The sequence below is a fragment of the Ipomoea nil genome, unplaced genomic scaffold (assembly GCF_001879475.1).
Source record: "Ipomoea nil cultivar Tokyo-kokei standard unplaced genomic scaffold, Asagao_1.1 scaffold2957, whole genome shotgun sequence".
Lineage (NCBI taxonomy): Eukaryota > Viridiplantae > Streptophyta > Magnoliopsida > Solanales > Convolvulaceae > Ipomoea > Ipomoea nil.
Genome location: NW_017619385.1, coordinates 2,381,033 through 2,394,866, shown reverse-complemented (window position 1 = coordinate 2,394,866; position 13,834 = coordinate 2,381,033). Strand labels below are relative to the sequence as shown.

Here is a 13,834-nt window from a genome sequence, read left to right as displayed (position 1 = left end):
TGTCGATGTAGAGAGCCGCCACGTGTCCTTCGTCAGCTCTTTCGCCAAAGGGCTACCGCTCGGTGGTCGACACCGTCGCTCGGGCAACTCCCGGTCGGTCTACGACCGGGTTCTTCTCGAGGAGCCCGACCCGTTACCTGCAAAGACAAGGAAAAAGAGACAAAGGCTCCTCGGTCGTGGTGAAGCTATGTCGGTCGGGATATTCCCTACCAACTTTATAATTATGAACATATAATTCAGTAATTACGAACATAGAGTTCTGTAATTGTGAATATAGAGTTCAATAATTATGAATATGAAATTCAAAAATTATGAATATGCTTTATAATTATGAACATATAATTTAGTAATTATGAACAAGAACTGTGTCCACCTTGCAATGTAGACACGGTTTAGCATAACGATTGCACAAAATAATTTACCCACTATTATAAAGACCAAGCTTCAGCCCAAATGAGGTGGCTAGCCTGAATTACAATTATACTGTTATAAAGACCAAGGTTCAGCCCAAATGAGGTGGCTAGCCTGAATACTACAATTATACTGTTATAAAGACCAAGGTTCAGCTCAAATGAGGTGGCTAGCCTGAATACTACAATTATACACACTATTATTCTATTATAAAGACCAAGTTTCAGACCAAATGAGGTGGCTAACCTGGATACCACAATTATACACACTATTATAAAGACCAAGTTTCAGCCCAAATTAGGTGGCTAGCCTGAATACTACAATTATACTATTACAAAGACCAAGGTTTAGCCCAAATGAGGTGGCTATCCTGAATACCACAATTATACACACTATTATAAAGACCAAGTTTCAGCCCAAATGAGGTGGCTAGCCTGAATACCACAATTATACACACTATTATAAAGACCAAGTTTCAGCCCAAATGAGGTGGCTAGCCTGAATACCACAATTATACACACTATTATAAAGACCAAGTTTCAGCCCAAATGAGGTGGCTAGCCTGAATACCACAATTATACACACTATTATAAAGACCAAGTTTCAGCCCAAATGAGGTGGCTAGCCTGAATACCACAATTATACACACTATTATAAAGACCAAGTTTCAGCCCAAATGAGGTGGCTAGCCTGAATACCACAATTATACACACTATTATAAAGACCAAGTTTCAGCCCAAATGAGGTGGCTAGCCTGAATACCACAATTATACACACTATTATAAAGACCAAGTTTCAGCCCAAATTAGGTGGCTAGCCTGAATACTACAATTATGGCAATTTATATCCTACACCACGGCGCGCGTTGCACTATGCGCCCAGATGCAAAACGACGTCGTTTTAATTATTTTTTTTTTGAAATTTCTCGCCCCAGTGAATGGCAGTAGTTTTTTCTTTAAAAAAAACCCGCTGTTCAATAATGTACATAATGTTATACTAGAATACACATAATGTTATACATGAATGTACATAATTATATAACAAAATATACATACTCTTTTTAAAAGATAATACACATAATCTAACATAATACATAATAAACATAAACTTTTAACATAATACACATCAACTCTTAACATAATACACACAAATTTTCTGATTCGGATGTACATAATTGTATAAAAAAAATGTACATAATTGTATAAAAAATACACATAACTGTATGAACCAATACACATAACGTTGTGAACAAATACACATAACGTTGTGAACAAATACACATAATCTCAGCAACTTCCTACCGCGCCTCCCAACACTACCCCAAAACGACGTCGTTTTGTGAGGCGCGCGGCGCACAGTGCTATGTGCGCCGTGGTGTAGGATATAACGATTGCTACAATTATACTGTTACAAAGACCAAGGTTTAGCCCAAATGAGGTGGCTAGCCTGAATACTAGAATTATACAAAAGTTGAAACGCTAGAAGGAGGGCTTGAACCTCTAACCTTGTGGTTAACAGCCACACGCTCTAACCAACTGAGCTATTTTAGCAATTAACATTTGAAATATCAATAATTTTAATATAAGTAAATTATGTTAAACAGAAAAAGACAGAGTGGAGAGAGGAAAGGTCAGGATCTCTTTTATTCATCTGTTTCATCTATACAGCATACAATATATATGACAATACATATATAATACAAAAGCCATAATGATGGTATTAATAATGACCGTTACATCCGTTATAGAAATAATGTCCACTTATGATATATTTATAACACTCCTCCTTGGACATTATTTGACCACGATCTTGTCTCGTCAAAAACTTGCTAGAAAAACCCTGTGGGAAAAACCTAGACAAGAAAAGAGTACAATAGAAAATATATTCATGCCTCATTAAAAACTTCACTAGGAAAACCACGTGGGAAAAACCTAGTTGAAGAAAAGAGTAAATGATATATGTAAAAACATATAGTGTATTTGGTCGCCTCATTAAAAACCTTAACTTAAGAAAACCATGTGGGAAAAACTTAGTTAAGGGAAAAGGAGTACAACCATAAGCCTTCAGGGCGCAAACCGCATAATCTTCAGGATTTTGGGGTTTGTCCATTTAAGCAATTATTTTGCAACTTTTCCTCATTGTCATTATTATATCATACTCATGCCTCGTTAAAAACCACACTAGAAAATTCAATGGGAGAAAACTAGTGAGGAAAAGAGTACATGATATTTATGTTTTTATGCGTTGCAAATAGTGCGCAACTGTTAGTCTTTTATGACTTAATCTTTAAAATTTTACGTTCAATCTTCCGGATTGATTCAAGTAAATGTATTTCCCGTTGTGTTGCAAATATTGCGCAACTGTTAGTCTTTTATGACTTAATCTTCAGGATTTTATGTTCAATCTTCCGGATTGATTCGAGTAAATGTACTTCCCGTCTCCCCCTGAAGATAACAATATTCAAGTTTTACATATATTTCAAAATTTGAAGAGATGGATTAGACAAATCTTCTGGATTATCACTAGAGTAGTGTACAATAATCTTATGGCTCTTCTAGAGCTCATATAACATTTCTGCAACACAAGTGTTATTGTCCTTATTTGAACATTTAGGGAAATTCATTGTATAACCAGTTTGGACTTGGCATTGCGGGGATCAAACAAAACAGCCAGTACCCAAGTAGCCTATTAAAACTGTATCATGGTTTCTTACATAAATGTCATGTCTTTGTATCTCGAAGATACCGGAGGATATGTTAATCATTATTCAAGTACTTCAGTTGTAGGGGAGCACTAGATTTTGCTAGCAATTTCATCGCAAATATGTTGCGATTATGGAACTTCTGGTTCTATAATGGTGCTCCAACGATAATGAAGTAAGGGACTTCGAGTCCAAAAAGGTTCCTTATCTGCTTCAAGAGATTATTAGGCAACCTTTAGTTTGATAAAAACATGACACTTATAAAAGAAATCTTTAGATGTAGGCTGACCGCTGACTGGTGTATATAAAAGAAATCTTCAAAGAAAAACTCGATCTTCAAGTCGAGATAATACTTATAGCTTTCACAAGCTTTTTATTTCAAAAATCTCAGCCTTTAAGCATGAACTGAAATTATCAAGCTCTTTATATATTTCATTGATGTTTACACCATCAATCTTGACTGAGATAATAAATAATAAATAAGTTCATTATCAACCCTTTATCGAGCACACAATGGTACATATTATTCCTTCAATGAGGATATTAACTCCATTCGCAACCCTTTAAACAGTAAATAATGACTCATAATAATACTTAAATAAATCCTTATTTAGAGAATTATGAATCCATCCAGGATTTCTCATAATAAATTTAATTACATATCTAAATTTATTATTCTGCCAATTGTATTATGTAGCGGAACTTAATGCCATTTACCGTGGGAGAGTATATTTGATTAAAATCAATTAAGGGTCTCTGCGTGAACCCATAGGCTACAAACTCACTTCATATCTTATCACCTTGTTATTCTTACTTCTCTTTCATGCACACACCCATTTGTAACCTTCAGGGTTAACGCTTAATGGTGTATTGTTATAAAGAGAATTTATTCATTTTAGTGAGTTGAGTTATGCCTTAATTGCTCCTTTATATATTAAATAGTCATGGCACTTCTAGTGCCTAACTCTGGATCCAGATTATCATATAACGAGCAATTTGTAATGGCAATTGTGTTGTCGACAACTATAACCTTTTTGTAGAACTCCCATAGTTGTAAAAGTAATGGCAATTTCTAAAACAACCAGATTCTAAACATTTCCCAAAGATATTTTGATCTGGTCGTTCTGCATCCCTACTATTACGTTTGTTTGGTGCACCTATAAATTTTACTAGGGTTTTTCGTCATCTGGACGAACGTCTGCAGGACATAACTGTTCAAGCTATTTCAAGTCTGACAATATTTCTTTACTAGATCTAGTATTATGATCCATATCTCTTTCACCGATAGATCTCCTACACTTCTAGTGTCAAGGAGTATCGATAGATATGTTTGGTCCAAGGATATAGGACATAGTCACTTCTTTTATGATCATTATGATCAATAGATGTATTTGGCAGATTATTTGCTAAAATCGCAAATAGATTATCTTTTGAACTTCCAGTTCAATCTAACTAGTACATGGATTTAAATAATGAAGATGTTTTTATTCTTAAGAAATTTCTTGGCATTCCAAAAAAAAACTACGAAGTAGTATATTATCTCCCCCTAATGCCGAGAAACAATCTTCATTAGCAATGCAGTCAACGTACCCAATTATATGTATTGATCCTCTATCATGGGCTTTTGGTATTTAATCAATAGATGGAGGTTTCTTTGATAGCCCTTTTAGAGGTACGTTGTGGTGGTGATATAAAATAGACTGCGCAAATAAAATAACGCAGATAGGGAAATGTTACTTCTGAAACCACGTACTAGGTGAAAAAGGGGGGTATAGCAATCCTTGAGGGATTGATTTGTGATATGCATTGAGTTAGACTTGGGTAAAAAGAACTTGACTCATAGTAATGTCATAGAAATCCTTCAGGGATTGATGGGATAGGTGGACCATTTTTGGTCAAGAATTTATCGTCAAGGTTCATACTAAAGAGTGACTCATAGAATTAAAGTCCTTAATCTACCTTCTGGGCAAATAAATATAGAAAAATGCGGGCTATAAACTTAAATATCATATGCCCAAATCTCATGTCAAAGAGTTTCTATAGCAGAAACTAGCACTGTAAACATGTCATAGCCTTTAATTGTTATCACATGCAAGCTAAGGTTTAGCAACGACAGGTGCAACCTAACCATATTGAGAATTCATGCTATTGCCTCACTTAAGTTGTGTGATGAATTTCAATAGCTATGGCCTATAGCAAATCATAAATTGCCAACAAGAGAAATAACAAAATCTCTTATGTGAACATAATCAAGAGATTATATGCTAAATGTTGTCAATTAAAGAGAAGCACATGCAATATGTGATATAATTGTCCCTTATGTCTTGGACACCAAAAACTCAATTTAGTCGTGCACATCATATTTGGTACACACAAGGCATGACATGACAAGAGATATTCTTATTAATTCATAAATTAGAAAAATGAGAGAAGTACCGTTCGCCGAAGAATAATGAGCACATGTTTGCTGTCGGGCCCATTCATTCCTATTTTGGGGAGTCAAAAACAGTACTTTTCCAAGAAAGCTCTCATTTTATCTCATATTTTCATATACAAGTATGAAAATATCACAAAACAACAAGATATACAAGCTGAAAATGGCAGAAACTTTCAGAATTTTGACCTGGATTGCTGAATTTTCTGGGAAAAAAACGGTAACACATTTTGACACAAAATTTTATAGATATGTAGTTCAGCAAGTCTAGAACGTACATGAAAATTTTCATGTCAATCCAAGGTCTAGAAGTATTTTTTCTAAAAAATTTCCCAACATTGCTCCAGGCAGAAAAATAATTGACAGCACAATGCCAAAACTTTAATTTTATTTTTCTGGAATCACCCAAGCATATTTTTAACAAAATCTTTTTACAGACATCAAATACCACGAGTCTAGGTTCTCCAGAAAAAATTTCATGCCAAAAGGAGTTCAAGACGTATTTTTCACGAATTTAATTTTCAAACTGCGCCGGTCAGAATTTTCAGGCAGTGATTACCGTGTGTAAAAAAATATTCACAAGTTGTTTGCTTCAAGCAAACTAACATGATGCGAGTCAATTTTGACTTTCGGAGAGTAGCATCTAGCATTAAAAATAGAAGTTGCAAACTTCATTCATAAGTCATTAGTCACTTTAAAGATCAATCCACATTCAGGGTCTTCCAGACCTTATTAAAAAAATAGCCCAATGACCGAACACTTAGCATAATTTTGTCATGTACTACTACTGGAGTACAATACGACCATCATAGATGACAATGAGACCCGCGTACACCAAATATCCTTCCGGGATTAACTTAGGGTCTATAAATCCTTTTAGATCAAATTTCTATAATAAAGGGCTTGAGGCAAGATAACGTGTGACTGATAAAATTAGTGCTCTTGATTTACCTTCTGGGTAAAATTATATTAAAAATTAGACACTATCAATTTGACTTGTTGCCTTCGGCAATGCTATGTTTAGAGTTTTGGCTATAATCACTTGTTGATCAAGACGATCCTTCAGGGACGATCATATAATAAGTGCTTCATTTCTAGGCAAAAATTACATGCATTTATGCAAATTCCGATTAAGATTTAAGAAAAACCTCATCATCAAAAATGGCCTATAGCAAATAATAGATTGCCAACAAGAGAAGCATATTCAAATTATTCACAACAGACACACCATTATCATTCGAATTAAGGCCATTATTTAAAGCAGGACTAGTGCTAGTGTTAGGCTCACGAATGTTGTGCCTACTAATCACTATGTTAATGATGCGCAGAAATAATTAAGCAAAGCATATGCACGTCACAAACAGCCTCATTGCTTGTGTTGGTAAATGATCTCAACTTTCTTTATACACATGCAAGGATTAAAAACTTCGCATCAAATATAAAAAACCGTAAGCTAACCTTAGCTTGCCGGAATAAATCGAAGAAGCAACTTTGTTTCTTGTCATAGCAATGCTTGGTTTTTATTCCCCTCCGAACAAAATAGCCAAACATCATTACTAATAGCAGGTGCAAAGCTTTTGGCATTCTTCCACCAGAAAGTAAATTAGGAAACAGCTCTCCAAGTGAGCCATAGAAAACTTTGCTTCATTAGTTTCCTTGGTTGACTCTCAATTTTCCCGGCCAAGATCACCAAGCAATACAAGGGTGATGGTGGTTTGGCTAATGTTGTTGGTAATTTTGCCAACAATGTTGGTCAGATTACCAATTCTGTCATACTATTTAGTGGTCCTAATAATAGAATTAGGCACAATATTAGAAGCATTCTCCAAAGTAGCATTAACATCAGAAAAAGGCATGGTCGCACTGCCAACACTTAGAGAATTATTAGGCACACTTCCAGGCCTAAAATTGACATCAGAATGACAATTGAGAGGAGAAGTCATACGGCAACAACATACACTGTAATGCATGTCTAATTAAAATATTTTTATCCATGGTTCAACACACAGATTGATGGTATATATACAACACACTCAAGTTCCAGTCAAGACCCCTGTTTAATTTGACATCCTCTTCCAGAGAAAGTAGCAACTAATGATCACATACTGATAGATGCATATATATACTCTAGTAGATATTCATATCCACAAATATACTTTTAATGGAAATATGCGCATTCATGATTGAAGACGTGAAGTACTAAAGATATAAGATACTTAGCTTCATTCTCTAAAGGCATAGTCCAAACACGCACGAGAGCGGCGAACCTATTGCGAGCTGCCGGCTCTTAGGTGATTAAGCCAACAGCGAGCCCAGGGAGAAGGGTAATCCATGAACGGGTAATCTCTGGTCAACCGTGACGGCCAAAACAAAGGGCTCGAGTGGTGTCACCACCGAGGTTGTCGCCCGGTTGTTTCCTGCCACTGTCAATTGAGCAACATCACAAGGCCCATCGGTATCGCGACCATCCCATTCTCGAGAGAGCCGATCTAGTCACCGGACTGCAAATACCAGTCGCCCTTGATCCGTGAAAACCAACTTGTTCTCGCCTCGGTCGCCGGCCGATTCTAGAGTGGAGCTCTCCGATTAGGAGGTCGATGGCAATACCGAAGCTGATTTGCTGGTTTTGGGGCTTGAAACATAACGTTCGGTAAAAGGTGCCATGAAAGAAACCGAAATCGCGATTGTGTTTTTGGGGCGGAGAGGTCGAGGGTCGCGTGGAGGAAGCCGGACTCACGTGGCGCTCTCCGATCAGGGGCCGACGATCTGATGAACACCGTCTCGCCTTAACGATCGCAAATTGAGTAAAGTATCATGTGCGGATAACGTGTTAAATAGAAAAAGACAGAGTGGAGAGAGGAAAGGTCAGGATCTCTTTTATTCATCTGTTTCCTCTATACAGCATACAATATATATGACAATACATATATAATACAATACAAAAGCCATAATGATGGTATTAATAATGACCGTTACATCCGTTATAGAAATAATGTCCACTTATGATATATTTATAACAAATTAAACTATTTAGAAATTGAGAGTGTGTTTGGTTCATTCAATCATTGGTTTATACATCAGGAATGAAAATCAAAATCATAATTAGTGTTCAGTTGACAACTTTTTAAAATACAACTATGAGATTTGATTGCCCCTTTAATTAAAAGCCTCACTCCCTAATTAAAAACGGGTATCGTTTCATCTTATTGGTAATTTGATTTTTAAGTTTGGATTAGTGCTTTTAGATTTTTGTTTTGATTTTTTTTTTTGTTCGTATTGGTGCTTTGGATGTTATTATATTAGGATCAATTGCCTTAATTTTTTTATTTTTGTATTTTTAAAACCTTTATTCCATTATAAGATCATACATAACTAAACATCAATATATTATTGGTAATCATTCCAATTCTACCCTACTACAAACATGCAAATATTTTCACCAAAGCTCATTACTGTTACCAAGCATTTAATTTCAATTCCGATTCCATTTCTGTTGTGTGAACCAAACACACCCTGATTCAGCCCAAACTGCCTATACGGCTAGACCTTTACGCCTCATCGCCTACCTATAGGCTGCAATAGAGCAATGGATAGAGTTAACGTGTTTTAAGAGTTAACGTGTTAAGTTAGGACACAAGTCATCATATCATATATTCGTTTATAGGCATATGCTTCATAAAATGGATATTGAAGCCATCTTTTTTTCTTTTTATAAACCTTATAGAAAATTGTGATATCCGGTCCTCAAGCAAAGCTTTTATGAACATTGTGATAGTAGAGTTACCATCAATCTCTTCTACTTTTGTTACCTCTGTGCACCACCGGGTTAGAAATTCGTTGTGAGTCTCATCATAATTTTGCCTAATCATGGCTAGGTAAGAGAAATGTTTTATGAAATTCTCCCGCATGAAATAGTTCAGTATATCAACACTAAAGTATCATTTTAATTCTACTATAGTTTCATTTGATGACCATGGTCCATTGTATAACAACTAGCCAAATTATACCATGGACCAGAGTCCACCTTGCATTGTACATCTTGATTCAAAATGACATTCAAATTATGTATTTGTAATTAACATATTATGTGTCTGTAAATAAATTGAAAGCATGTAATATGTAAACTATAGACAAATAATATGTTAACAACATGCACATAGTATGCTAACTGCAGACACATAATATGCAGTTAACATAACATGTGCCTGCAGTTAACATATTATGTGCTTGTAATTAAAATATTATATCTATGCAGTTAACAAATTATGTGCATTTAATTTTTTACAAATACATAATCTATTAAATAAAATCACATAATATATTAACTGTAAATACATAATTTTTTGACCAAGGTCCACAATGTAAGGTGGACCTTGGTCGAATGGTATAATGGTTGCTCATTGCTCAATAGACATATGATTCAATATATCAGCTGCTACATATGATTCAATATATCAGCTGCTACACTGTAAACATTACCTATATCCATTTGTTCATAGTCTTTCCTAAGAGCATCAAATTGAAGTAAAAATAAAAACAAAAACACACACTAAAATTCCCAACTCATTTAACATTAGTAGAATGCATTTTAAGTAATTGAGACTATGTACACTATGTACTGAAACTCTGACAACAATGGTAATTGATTACAAGTGAGTCATGAACTTACAAGGAGCTGGATCCAAGTGTGTGCAAGCAACATTGTGTTTAAAAGTATTAAGTGTGTAAGAAGTATGTAATCATCAATTAGAGACCAAGCTAAATCACAATCACTTAAAGAAGTTAATTAAGATGGAATGGGCCATGGATTAGCCTTTCCTTGCATTAGTGCCTTATACATAATGTGCTAATCGGGATTCACGTGGGATATTTGCTATTGCCAACGCCATTTCGGTCTCCATGGCCTATCATAGAGTATAATTGCACCCAAGTGTAAATCTTACTACAATGAAAAATTTCATCAAACACATTGCCTACATCCCCTTCCGAGCTTTCTCCTCTTGAACGACTGAAAGCAAATATGAAAAATGCAAGTGGATTTGGGCTTGAGTGTATTCACAATCTCTTGGACTATACTAATTCAATCGTTATATCCTACACCACGGCGCACATAGCACTGTGCGCCGCGCGCCTCCCAAAACGACGTCGTTTTGGGATAGTGTTGGGAGGCGCGGTAGGAAGTTGCTGAGATTATGTGTATTTGTTCACAACGTTATGTGTATTGGTTCATACAGTTATGTGTATTTTTTATACAATTATGTACATCCGAATCAGAAAATTTGTGTGTATTATGTTAAGAGTTGATGTGTATTATGTTAAAAGTTTATGTTTATTATGTATTATGTTAGATTACGTGTATTATCTTTTAAAAAGAGTATGTATATTTTGTTATATAATTATGTACATTCATGTATAACATTATGTGTATTCTAGTATAACATTATGTACATTCTTGAACAACAGGTTTTTTTTTTAAAGAAAAAACTACTGCCATTCACTGGGGCGGGAAATTTCAAAAAAAAAATAATAATTAAAACGACGTCGTTTTGCATCTGAGCGCATAGTGTAACGCGCGCCGTGGTGTAAGATATAAATTGCCATACTAATTCCTAGATCTTCCATGAAGTTGGGCCCTAACCCCATGGATGGCAACACAGTACAAAACTCTACTTCCATTAAGAATCCGAAGCAATCAACACATTTATATTCCATAATTGCAATTATAATCACACTAGCACCATTACAAGGAAATTTTAATCCAATTCCCTAAGAAAGCCTAGCCACACATGATCTAAATTGAAATGCAATCACAATTGAGCCAACGATGAAGATGGAAGATGAAATAAAATAAAAAATAATAATAATAATAAAAAAGTAGAAATGCAAGAGATTCACTTAGCTCAAAGAGTAATTGCAATCAATCCAACAAGATCTCCAACCAAGCAAGAAGAAGGCTCCAAGATCAAAGGTATACTAATGAACATTCATTATACAAATAATGTAATTCAATATATTAAAAATGTATATTTATTCATGGTCTACAAAATAATTTGCTGAGTTTGCAATATTGGGCTAAAAAATTTCAACGTATTTATGGTGTATCAAAATTGCTTAGATTTTATTATCATTTAAACACTCCTATTTATTGAAAGATCCAAACAGATTGGCCCAATAATACATTTATTATGCTCACTGTTTTAAAGGCCAAGGTTCAGCCCGAAGGCAAATTATGCCCTGGACCCGTGTCCACAGTGAATTGTGGACACGGGCCCAAAACGACATCGTTTTTTTAAAAAAAAAAAAAACGCGTCATTTAGTTAAAAAAAAAAAAAAATTCGCGCGCGTTTTGCCGTTAACGGCGTTATTTTTTTTTTGGATTATGATTGTACAGTTATGCCGTTATGAATGTACAGTTATGCTGTTATGAATGTACAGTTATGCAATTATGAAATTATGAACACAGAGCTCTAACATTATGAACATATATAGTGATAAAATTATGACCATGGAGCTTTAAAATTGTGAATATAGAGCTTCGAAGATTATGAATGTACAGTTATGGAGTTATGAATCTACAGTTATGGAGTTATGAATCTACAGTTATGAGATTATGAATCTACAGTTATGGAATTATGAATGTACAGTTATTGATCGAATTATGAACAAAGAGCTCTAACATTATGAACTTACAATTATGAACATATAGTGATAAAATTATGAACATAGAGCTCTAAAATTGTGAACATAGAGCTTCGAAAATTATGAATGTACAATTATAGAGTTATGAATGTACAATTATGGAGTTATGAATGTACAGTTATGGAGTTATGAATGTACAGTTATAGAGTTATGAACGTACAGTTATGGAGTTATGAATGTACAGTTATTAATAATATAGTAATAAAATTATGAATATATACTCCTATAACAAAGCGATTTGAAATTAAAAAAAAAAAAATAAAAAAAAAAAAGATATAACAGTGCCGTTACTGTTACCCGTGTCCAGCAAGCATGCTGGACACAGGTCCAACGCATAACGATTGCAGCCCGAATGGGGTAGCTAGCTTAAATAATACAATTAAAATAATTTGCTGAGTTTGCAATATCGGGCTAAAAAATTTCAACGTATTTATGGTGTATCAAAATTGCTTAGATTTTATTATCATTTAAGGCAATTTATATCCTACACCACGGCGCGCGTTGCACTATGCGCCCAGATGCAAAACGACGTCGTTTTAATTATTTTTTTTTTTGAAATTTCCCGCCCCAGTGAATGGCAGTAGTTTTTTCTTTAAAAAAAAACCCGCTGTTCAAGAATGTACATAATGTTATACATGAATGTACATGATTATATAACAAAATATACATACTCTTTTTAAAACATAATACACATAATCTAACATAATACATAATAAACATAAACTTTTAACATAATACACATCAACTTTTAACATAATACACACAAATTTTCTGATTCGGATGTACATAATTGTATAAAAAGAATGTACATAATTGTATAAAAAATACACATAACTGTATGAACCAATACACATAACGTTGTGAACAAATACACATAATCTCAGCAACTTCCTACCGCGCCTCCCAACACTACCCCAAAACAACGTCGTTTTGAGAGGCGCGCGGCGCACAGTCTATGTGCGCCGTCGTGTAGGATATAACGATTGATCATTTAAACACTCCTATTTATTGAAAGATCCAAACAGATTGGCCCAATAATACATTTATTATGCTCACTGTTTTAAAGATAATACAATTATTACATAAACGCTGTAGGATATAACGATTGATCATTTAAACACTCCTATTTATTGAAAGATCCAAACAGATTGGCCCAATAATACATTTATTATGCTCACTGTTTAAAGATAATACAATTACATAATAAGTAGAAGGAGGGCTTGAACCTCCGACCTTGTGGTTAACAGCTACACGCTCTAACTAACTGAGCTATTCCAGCAATTAACATTTAAAATGCCAAAAAACTTAATATAACTATTAATTACAGTATTTAGAAACTGAGAGTGTGCTTGGTTCATTTGTTTATACATCATAAATGGGTCAAAGTACCTATGAAATCCTTGTATTATAGTGTTTTGTTCAATTTAATTCATGTACTTTTATTTTGTTCAATTTAGTCACTCTACTTTAAAAAGTAGTGAAATTAAGGACAATAGTTAACGGTGTTAATATTACCGTTAACTTAGCTTACGTGGTGCTAACGTCATTGTTTCCACATCATGATGTTTATATTCGAATTCATATATTAT

At 34.5% G+C, this 13,834-nt stretch overlaps 2 non-coding genes across 2 annotated transcripts; both read right to left on the bottom strand.

Annotated features, from left to right (window-relative positions):
- Positions 1-1,887: 1,887 nt before the first annotated feature.
- Positions 1,888-1,961, bottom strand: TRNAN-GUU. Its single transcript has one exon. It is a non-coding gene; the product is annotated as a tRNA-Asn (tRNA).
- Positions 1,962-13,450: 11,489 nt separating this feature from the next.
- On the bottom strand, positions 13,451-13,524 carry TRNAN-GUU. The gene has a single exon. It is a non-coding gene; the product is annotated as a tRNA-Asn (tRNA).
- Positions 13,525-13,834: the final 310 nt, after the last annotated feature.